This window comes from Acartia tonsa, chromosome 9, assembly GCF_053477335.1.
Source record: "Acartia tonsa isolate MP-2025a chromosome 9, ASM5347733v1, whole genome shotgun sequence".
Taxonomy (NCBI): Eukaryota; Metazoa; Arthropoda; class Copepoda; order Calanoida; family Acartiidae; genus Acartia; species Acartia tonsa.
The window spans coordinates 14,622,167-14,631,999 of record NC_137268.1 but is presented as its reverse complement, the minus strand read 5'-3'; the positions used below and the strand labels follow the sequence as shown (position 1 = coordinate 14,631,999).

General features: G+C 34.5%; 1 pseudogene across 1 annotated transcript; it reads right to left on the bottom strand.

The window, feature by feature from the left end:
- Positions 1-5,554: 5,554 nt before the first annotated feature.
- On the bottom strand, positions 5,555-7,403 carry LOC145328283 (MAP kinase-interacting serine/threonine-protein kinase 1 pseudogene; annotated as a pseudogene). The gene has a single exon (XR_013882409.1). The product of XR_013882409.1 is annotated as an MAP kinase-interacting serine/threonine-protein kinase 1 pseudogene (transcript).
- Positions 7,404-9,833: the final 2,430 nt, after the last annotated feature.

Genomic DNA, 9,833 nt, shown 5'->3' with positions numbered 1-9,833 from the left:
TTAATTAACGTACTTGTTTAAACAAATGTTTAAGGTGTAATAGTACATATATAATGTACAATAGCATAATACAAATGTAAATTACTCAAACAGAAGAATCACTTGAACAAGTTAATTTCATACAATAGCAGAGGAGTGTAATAACGCCGCTAATAAATGGTAACAAAATATCTTTCTCTATGTTATATTTTCAATGTAATTTTGGAGAATATCATATATCTCCAAAATAAAAAAATCTTGAACAACAGATAAAGTTAATTGTAGAGTAGATGAACAATAAAAAGAGGAACCCCAGGAACTACAGACAGACATAGAAATAACAGAATTGCTTCGCTTTAAAAAAAAACCTGAGCTTTTTGCAAGAGTCATTAAATATGTGATAATCATATTTAGTAATTGAAGTATTATTACTTGGATGTTGCACCAGATTTTCATGTACTTCCAATCTTACTATTTACTTATTACTTGGATGTTGCACCAGATTTTTATGTACTTCCAAAGTGATATTCTCATCTGGCAAAAATTACGACCCCCCCCCCCCTTATCCATCCTACTGCATTAACGAATTGACCAATAAATGAGGTCCATATGTGCAACCAAAATTGAAGACAAATTTCCCCTGTCAATATAACCACATATTCTTTTTCTGCTTTATGTAGTAAACATATCTATAGTATAAATGTATATACAGACAACTACCTCCCTTCCTTTTTCAAGGACCTCTTTCGTCTGCTTCTATATTATTTCCTGCTACTTGGCTCTGTTAATATAAGATACACCATTAGTTGATTTTCAATGACCCAATAGAAAAGTTGCACAGGGCGGTTGCGATGGGGAGTTACAGTTATTTAACCCTTTCTCCCTCTAGTGTTTTACTCTAATGTAGTACATCTTTAATATGTACTATTAATTAAATTAAGTCTTATGATTAGATATAGAATTTGTTATCCAAATAAAAAAAACGTAGATTGATTACGTATTACATTTTTATGTATAGGAAATTTTTACGTAAGTCTGTACTATTATGTGCTACAAAATGTTCAAGAAAAGTTTTTTTTACAGCTTTCTATACGTACTCCTAAGGTAATGGATTTATTATTGCTTGGATCTTACACCAGATTATCATGTACTTACAGGATGACAAAGGCCAAGTTGTGTTAAAGTTGTGTCAAAAATGAAACCATGTGACGTAATAAAAATGAGGGATTATCCATCTCTTTTTTAGGGGTTTCCTTTCCCACTTCTCCTCTCATCTCTCTCATATCATTACGTCATATTGATCATTCTTGACACAATTTTAACACAATTTGGGCTTTGTCTTACAGGATTAATTGTTTTTAAAAGCGAAGCTTTTCTATAATTAGGGTCGGTCCGTCCTTACGTCCGTCCGTCACGGATAGGTTTTTTCGTTAATTTAGACATGTTAGAATTGTCCTATCGATTTCAAATTTTGCATGGTGATTCCTTTAGTGGTAAGGTACGATTTAGAAAGCGTAGCAACTCTATAATCACTAACAAAATATCCGTGTACGTTCATTTTAAACATATTGATTTTTTACTTTTTTTAGATAGCTTTTTTCGTTAATTTAGGCATGTTAGAACTGTCCTGTCGATTTCAAATTTTGCATGATGATTTCTGTAGTAGTTAGGTACGATTAAGAAAGCGTAGCAACTCTATAATCATTACCAGAATGTCCGTACGTCCATTTTAAACATGTTTTTTTTTTACATTTTTAACAACAAATTTGTATGTGACCTAATTATCCAAATGGTCTGATTTTTGGTATACTGATTCCATGGACAACAAAGTACAATATTATAAGCGAAGCAACTCTATAATCAAGTCCTAAAAATGTAAGTATGTCCATAATCATTATCCTGTATCAAGCAGTTTTTCAACAAATTTACTTACAATTTTGCTTTGACTCTTATACATTCGCATTCTGATTATTCAGTTCTGACACTATACAAGTGTTAATGTCCGTTTGTCCTACCGTTTCAGAGCTTCGCTTTTATGGATGTTGTCATCCTTGTTAAGTTAAGGGTCACTTCAGTTTATACATAAGACAATTTAATACAGTTACCCTGTACATTTATATTATAAAAGTGTATATTTTTTTAAAAGCGAAGCTTTTATATAATTAGGGTCGGTCCGTCCGTACGTCCGTAACGGATAGCTTTTTTCGTTAATTTAGGCATGTTAGAATTGTCCTATCGACTTTAAATTGTGCATGGTGATTCCTTTAATAGTTAGGTACGATTTAGAAAGCGTAGCAACCCTATAATCATCACCAAAATGTCCGTACGTCCATTTTAAACATGTTGATTTTTTTACTTTTTTAACAACAAATTTTTATGTGATCTAATCATCCGATTGATCTGATTTTTGGTATATTGATTCCTGGGACAACAAAGTATAATGTAATAAGCGAAGCAACTCTATAATCAAGTCCCAAAAATGTAAGTATGTCCATAAACATTATCCTGAATCAAGCAGTTTTTCAACAAATTTACTTACAATTTTGCTTTGACTCTTATACATTCGCATTCTGATTATTCAGTTCTGACACTATACAAGTGTTAATGTCCGTTTGTCCTACCGTTTCAGAGCTTCGCTTTTATGGATGTTGTCATCCTTGTTAAGTTAAGGGTCACTTCAGTTTATACATAAGACAATTTAATACATGTATATTATAAAAGTGTATATTTTTTTAAAAGCGAAGCTTTTATATAATTAGGGTCGGTCCGTCCGTACGTCCGTAAAGGATAGCTTTTTTCGTTAATTTAGGCATGTTAGAATTGTCCTATCGATTTTAAATTTTGCATGGTGATTCCTTTAATAGTTAGGTACGATTTAGAAAGCGTAACAACCCTATAATCATCACCAAAATGTCCGTACGTCCATTTTAAACATGTTGATTTTTTTAATTTTTTAACAACAAATTTTTATGTGATCTAATCATCCGATTGATTTGATTTTTGGTATATTGATTCCTGGGACAACAAAGTATAATGTAATAAGCGAAGCAGCTCTATAATCAAGTCCTAAAAATGTAAGTATGTCCATAAACATTATCCTGAATCAAGCAGTTTTTCAACAAATTTACTTACAATTTTGCTTTGACTCTTATACATTTATATTATGATTATTCAGTTCTGACACTATACAAGTGTTAATGTCCGTTTGTCCTACCGTTTCAGTGCTTCGCTTTTATGGATGTTGTCATCCTTGTTAATTGGTAATTCATAATTTAACTTAGTGGAACCCCAACTTTTCCCCCTTTATGTAAAAACTTTTTCTACTACTGATTAGCTTATGGCTTTTAAACCTTTTATACTCAAAAAAGCTAACCGTCCCTTTATGTCAGCTTATACCAATAACAAAATTAATTCGAAAAAAATCACGAAACCTATACGTGATTTTCAGCTGTCGTTGGGGGGCAACACATCGTAAAATTGTCGACCTCTCCATTTGCCCCCCAAATATTATTTTAGATTTATTTCACTTGTTGGTTTTACCTTATACCTTTCTTTATGTAGTCATGCACATACACAAAACAAGGATGACAACAACCATAAAAGCGAAGCCCTGAAACGGTACGACAAACGAACATTAACACTTGTAGAGGGTCAGAACTAAATAATCAGAATATAAATGTATGAGTCCAAGCAAAATTGTAAGTAAATTTTTTGAAAAAAATGCTTGCTACAGGATATTGTTTATGGACATACTTACATTTAAGACTTGATTTGCTTATAATATTGTACTTTGTTGTCCTAGGAATCAGTATAACAAAAATCAGATCAATTAGATAATTAGATCACATAAAAAATTGTTTTTAATAGTGAAAAAATCAACATGGTTAAAATGTACGTACGGACATTCTGGTAACGATTAGAGAGTTGCTACGCTTTTAAAATTGTACCCAACTACAACTGCAAAGTTTGAAATCGAAAGAACAATTCTAATATGCCTAAATTAACGTAAAAAGCTATCCGTTCGGGACGGACCGACCCTAATTATAGAAAAGCTTATAAAAGGTATGATATCCATTAGTAGCGAAGCCTATATATGTTTATAAAAAAATAAAACCAAAATATATTGAAGTCAAACTGACGGACTGAAAATCATAATAATTTTATGATACAAACAATTAAGTATATAGTACGAGTGGATGAGCATAGGCCATAGAATTCTACACCAAACCTATTACCTATCTAAAAATACATGGGGTTAATGGGTTGTCCATTGTCCAATTACTAATAGAAGGGAATTTTATTTAAGTGTGTAAGTCTGAACAGGCAAGGTCTGTCCGCAGCCGGGAATTCCCCGCCCTCTGTATGTACTTTCCTACATTCTAAATATGCTTTTATTTTAACTTTGTTCAAAGTACTTTCTTTCCTGAAATCTCCTGGAACAGCTGACCTGCAGCACGCGCACTATACAGTTGGTAGCCGCACAAAACCGCAAAATTTTTATAATTTTGATAGTCAGTAGCTAAGTGCAGAAATTCTATTCCAGCATGACTTCAAATCCATGAATATCCGCTGGATTAAAAAAAAGTTTCAGCCATATTTTCATTTATGGCATCATATATTTCCATGAATATGAAAATAAAAATCGTAAGATTAAAACCCCTAGAATTCGGCCCCTCGGGTATAACAAAACTGGTCTTAATCTTATAATTTTAATATCTAGGGAGAGCTGTCCATAATACGATGCGCTAAATAACCATTAAATATCAATACCATCCTCGGAAAGAATAAGTAAATTATATAGTAGATGCTTTTTAGTCAGGTGAAATTTCATAAGATCCAGCTATCTCTCACAAAAGTAATTAATATATAATTAATTACTTTAATGATGCATTGATATAATGATGTTTACAGCTAGCTAATATAAGGATTTTCCAATTTAACCAACTCAATTTCTACTGTATGAATGAAAGGACCAATAAATGAGGACACTTTTAGCGATCTAAATTGACGACACATTTCTCCCTGAATATATATCTATGTATATCCATTATCTCACAAAGCAGACCTAGGACTGCCAAGACAATGTGACTTAGAGTTGCTTTGCTACTTAGTTATTTCCCCAAAAATGTTATTTTGTCCAATACATTTTTTATACCTTTTTGTATGAACACTCGCCCAAGGAAAGGCAGTAAGAGCAATAATATTCAAAGTTCCAGGTATAGTTATTTCAACCCTATTATAATCTCCCTGGAAAAATCCAGTAATAACCTATAACTTTTGTTACCAGATTTAAAACAAAAAAACGTTTTTAATTAAAATAACAAGAGGGTTAGAATTGACACCATACCAAATTTCATATCTCGTCGTGTGCTATTTATAGTACAATAGTCGAATATATGATCTTTTTAATTTCTTCAAATATACTTTCGCTGGTAATATCCAATGAGTTTTGAGATTTACTATGTATTACGAGTTTTGCGATTTCAAACAATCTTTATCTATTGCTGTGCTTCTATGGATATTAGTTATCCTTTAATCCTAATCTAACTAACCAATAAATAAAAATTCAAGAAAATTTTAAACAATAATAATACTTTATTTAATATCAACAGATTGAAGTAAATATGATAAATACAATATTCTGGAATAAAAAATAATTTTCTGAATGAATAATCTGTTTGTTATATCTGGGAGAATAATATGATAAATATGTTTGGTTTATAAATAGATATGTTTAAATATGTTAGAGAACTGCATAATGGTTGTGTGTGTGTGTGTGGCCAGGTACCAACTGCTGCTCTCACTAAATTGCCTTCATGAAGGTGTCATCATGATCAAATCTCTCAAAGGCCATCTCGTCAATGGAGGCAAACCTGGCGGCCTGCTGAAACAACTTGCTCTTTCTCCTTCTCTCCAGCAAACCACAGTTGGCATGCTCCATGGGGGACAGTGACAAGGTCTCGCGGTGCCAGGGAATCTCATGGAGGTCCATCAGAGGACCAGTTGGAACTACTCCTGTGGCCGCAGCAGGATCAGCCTCATAAGCTCTGTTAACAGCCATGGCACGGCTGGCAAAGTCCTCCAGGTCTCTGATGCTTGTTTGCTGCTGCAGCTTGGAGGGTGTGAAGAGGTTGGTCTGGCTGCCGCCGGAAACAATCCAGGGGTGCTGCAAAACTTCCACAGCAGTCAGCCTGTCTTCAGCGTCTGTCACCAACAGCTTTCTAATTAAATCTTTGGCACTTGTGGACACATTGTTCCAATATTTCTCATGAAACTCAACATGGCCTTCTTTGATGGCCTCAAACAGGTATATCTGGCAGTCCTCACAATTTTCACCGCGGTCCCAGCCGCACTCCTCGTTGCCACAACGGCCGCTGAATGGGACATAGCCGCAGAGTAGGATGTAGGCGATGATGCCCAAGGACCAGAGATCACACTTCTTGTTGTAGGACAGGTCATCCTCCTCCTCGTCATCATAGATATAATCGTTGGTGATGAACACATCAACAACCTCAGGTGCCATGTACTCCACACTGCCGACAGGGGTGAGCAGGCGGGGGGTGCTGACGTCAATACTGGCCTTGCTGCACAGGTCAAAATCACAGAGTTTAACAGGTAGAGGGTTGTGGGGGTTCACACAGAGAATGTTGTCTGGCTTCAGGTCTCTGTGTGCAATGCCCTGCTTGTGAAGGTGCTTCAGGGCATCAGCAAGGCTTTTGATTACTTCGGCAGCTTCAGCCTCGGTGAAGCAAACACGCTCCTGGATATGATGCAGCAGGGGACCACCATTAATTTTCTCAAAAATCAGGTAGAAGCACTCATCCTCTTCAAAATATTCAATCATGTGCAGAATATTGGGGTGATCACGGCAAAGGTGGTAGATATCAATTTCTTTGAGAACCTTGGATCTGTTGTAAACTCCAGGTCTCTTCTCAATGATTTTCACAGCATATTCCAGGTTGGTGTAAACATTTTTGCAGGTCACAACCTTGCCATAGCTGCCCTCGCCCAAAACTTCACCAGTGAACACATACAGATCCTTGAATGTGTTGGCTACAAGGGTGGTACTACGCTTCTTCTTACGCCTTTTCTGCTGCTTCACCTGAACTGCGGCGGCTACGGACGAAGCGCCAGGCAGGTCAGCCTGGGCTCCACACTGCAGAGGGCTGGAGCCCAACTCCATGCAGGTTTCATCAGTCATGGTTAATCCCATGGCTTGGTTATTTAATTTTTTATTTAAATGCTAGACACTAGTAATGTTTTTGATATTTATCAAATTTTTAACTTTTATTAGATTCTAAATCACTCCCAAGTGAAAATTGTCCTTGGAAGGGACTATTGTGCACAAAACACTTTAGTAAGTGTTGTCCGCTGCTTTCAAAGTTTCAAACTAAAATTAAGTTTGCATGGGCCTACAATTTATACCCTGGTCTCTGATGAAATTTTGTTCTAGTACATACACAGTTGCACCAGACGGCACGGGACGTTTCTAGACTTTTACCTTGTCCCACGCCCACTTGCGGCTTTCCCCCTCTCAATTTCACTTCCCCTTCCTACTTCCTTGCTTTCACACACTAGTTGTTTGTGTGTCTGTGAAGCGGTACGGTACGGAAAAAATGGCCCCTGCCGTATGATTACATGGTTCCATCTACCTAACCACTGTAAAATGTTGAAGTTGGTACTTCTGACATTCAGAAAACTTTTTTTTATGCAATAACTGTATATATGTTAAACCAAGACGTACAACTATGTGGCCCAAGTGTTTCGACTGATAGCAAATTGCCTTCTTTTCTATTGTAGGGACTGACTGTGTTTATATTTCCGACGCTATAGCTGTTTTCAAAGACCCAATACAAAATTAGAAGAGGGTCCCTGACCTTTGGGCAAAGTTAGCTCAAGCCCCCACGATTCTTTTTATTGTAATGTTTAACTAAGAATAAAGTTGTAATATTGTTAATTCTTTTTGTAACAGAACGGGAAAAAAGTTATAAAATATTTCATTTATGATGTTTTTTTTACAAAAAGGAATATAAAATATATAAGGCCGTAAAAAATATGTATCATTGTATATTCATATTGTAGAAGATTTTTAACGATCATTATCATAATTTAAAAGTAAAAAAAGAAATATTTTGTTTGGGGGATTTTTTTAATGAGTGGTTTCTCTTAGAAGGTTGGATATGCATATTCTCCCCAAAATAGTTAAAAACCTACCATGGACCAATAAGAAGCTTCACTGTCAAGGAAACTATAAGGTCTAGCAGTTAGTGAGATTATAAGCCACATACATAGAAATACAGATAGACATTATATTACTTTTATATAAGAGAAAAAGTCTTTGTGTTCAATAATATCTCATAAACAGCATTATAGAAATTGCTGAACAATTTACATTACTGTTGTTGTTGGACATTACAGATTTTTCCATTTTTGCTATACAAATTTAATTTTGGGATGGATATAGATCTTTTCTCCAAAAATAAATGACCCATAAAAAACTTAAATCACAAATAAAAATGATATAAAATAAAATTGATAATTTTTATAAAACAAATTTGTTAGTGGTTTAATTTCCAACCATCTATGCGGTACGAAATCGCCGGTTTTTAAGTTGTACCAGTCCGCCTTACTACGCAGACTAACCAGGCAGACGGTCGGTACAGTACAAGTCTGTCATAGCGGCCAGGACAAGCCGATGGCAGGTGCGGAACGGTCCGGTCGTGAAGGATTAAAGGGACAAACAAAATATAACACGTAGCTTTTACAGGTAAAATCAGGAGGGTGATCATAAAAAACTGTCAAATTTAAATAACAGCCAAAAGAATAGATATAAAGATTTTAAATTAAATAGCTTAGGTTTTTAGACATCTAATAAGTTTCAAAGTAGTAATTCAAGTTGAGGTTAAACGTCAGAAAGAAATAGAACCCTCATGTAGTTAAAATATCTTAGAAGTTGAATTGTAAATTTAATGTAGGGTAACTAACAGTTATTCAATATTTTGACTATTACATAAATAAAGTTAGTGTGTGAAGCGCGCATAAAGGGGGTGTTGGTTTAAAATTTAGTAGAATATCAAATAATTATTCTTTATTAAAAGAGAAAATATAAACTTTATTTAAAACAAGCATTATTTAGATTATGGAAACACTTATAATATCATGAGAGGGTATACTATAAAGGGAAAGGGGATGTTTGGGGAAGGGGAGAGAGGAGTAGAAATTGCTAGACGAATCTCGAAAATACTGCGAAGTCTGATAAAATGATATATACTATACATGAATATTCGTTCTGTCATGTGACTGATTAGAATATAGGTGTGTGTGTGTGTGTGTGTGTGGGCGTGTGTTTTAACTATAAAATGCGTCGCGCTATAAACGCGAAACTAACTAAAACGGGACTTTTTTTGTAAACGCTGTTTTTTTAGATATTTGTTTTTTTTGCGCTGCATTTTAAAATATGTATAGATATGAAAGTGTGGGTGGTGGGGTTCTTTTTAATTTCGACGCATAAAAGAGAAGAGAAATTAGGCTAATCATCACGTAGGTAAACAAAGACAATTATGTCCAAAAGAGGCACAGTAATTTAATAAACTAAGAAAACTAAATTATCAGGGGTCTAAAGGGATAAGACAGTGGCCGATAAATTGATGAACAAAATTACCTTTCCTGTAGATTAAAATTAGTGGTTGAAACGTTTGAACACTACCATATACTTCTAAAATATATGCATTGATTTTGTGATGAAATGTGATGAAATTTGATAAATGTATTGTATAATAGAATTATGAGAATCTTATATCTTTTGCAATTTCATAATATTTCAACAGAAAGGACCACCCTCAACGTCACAAAAA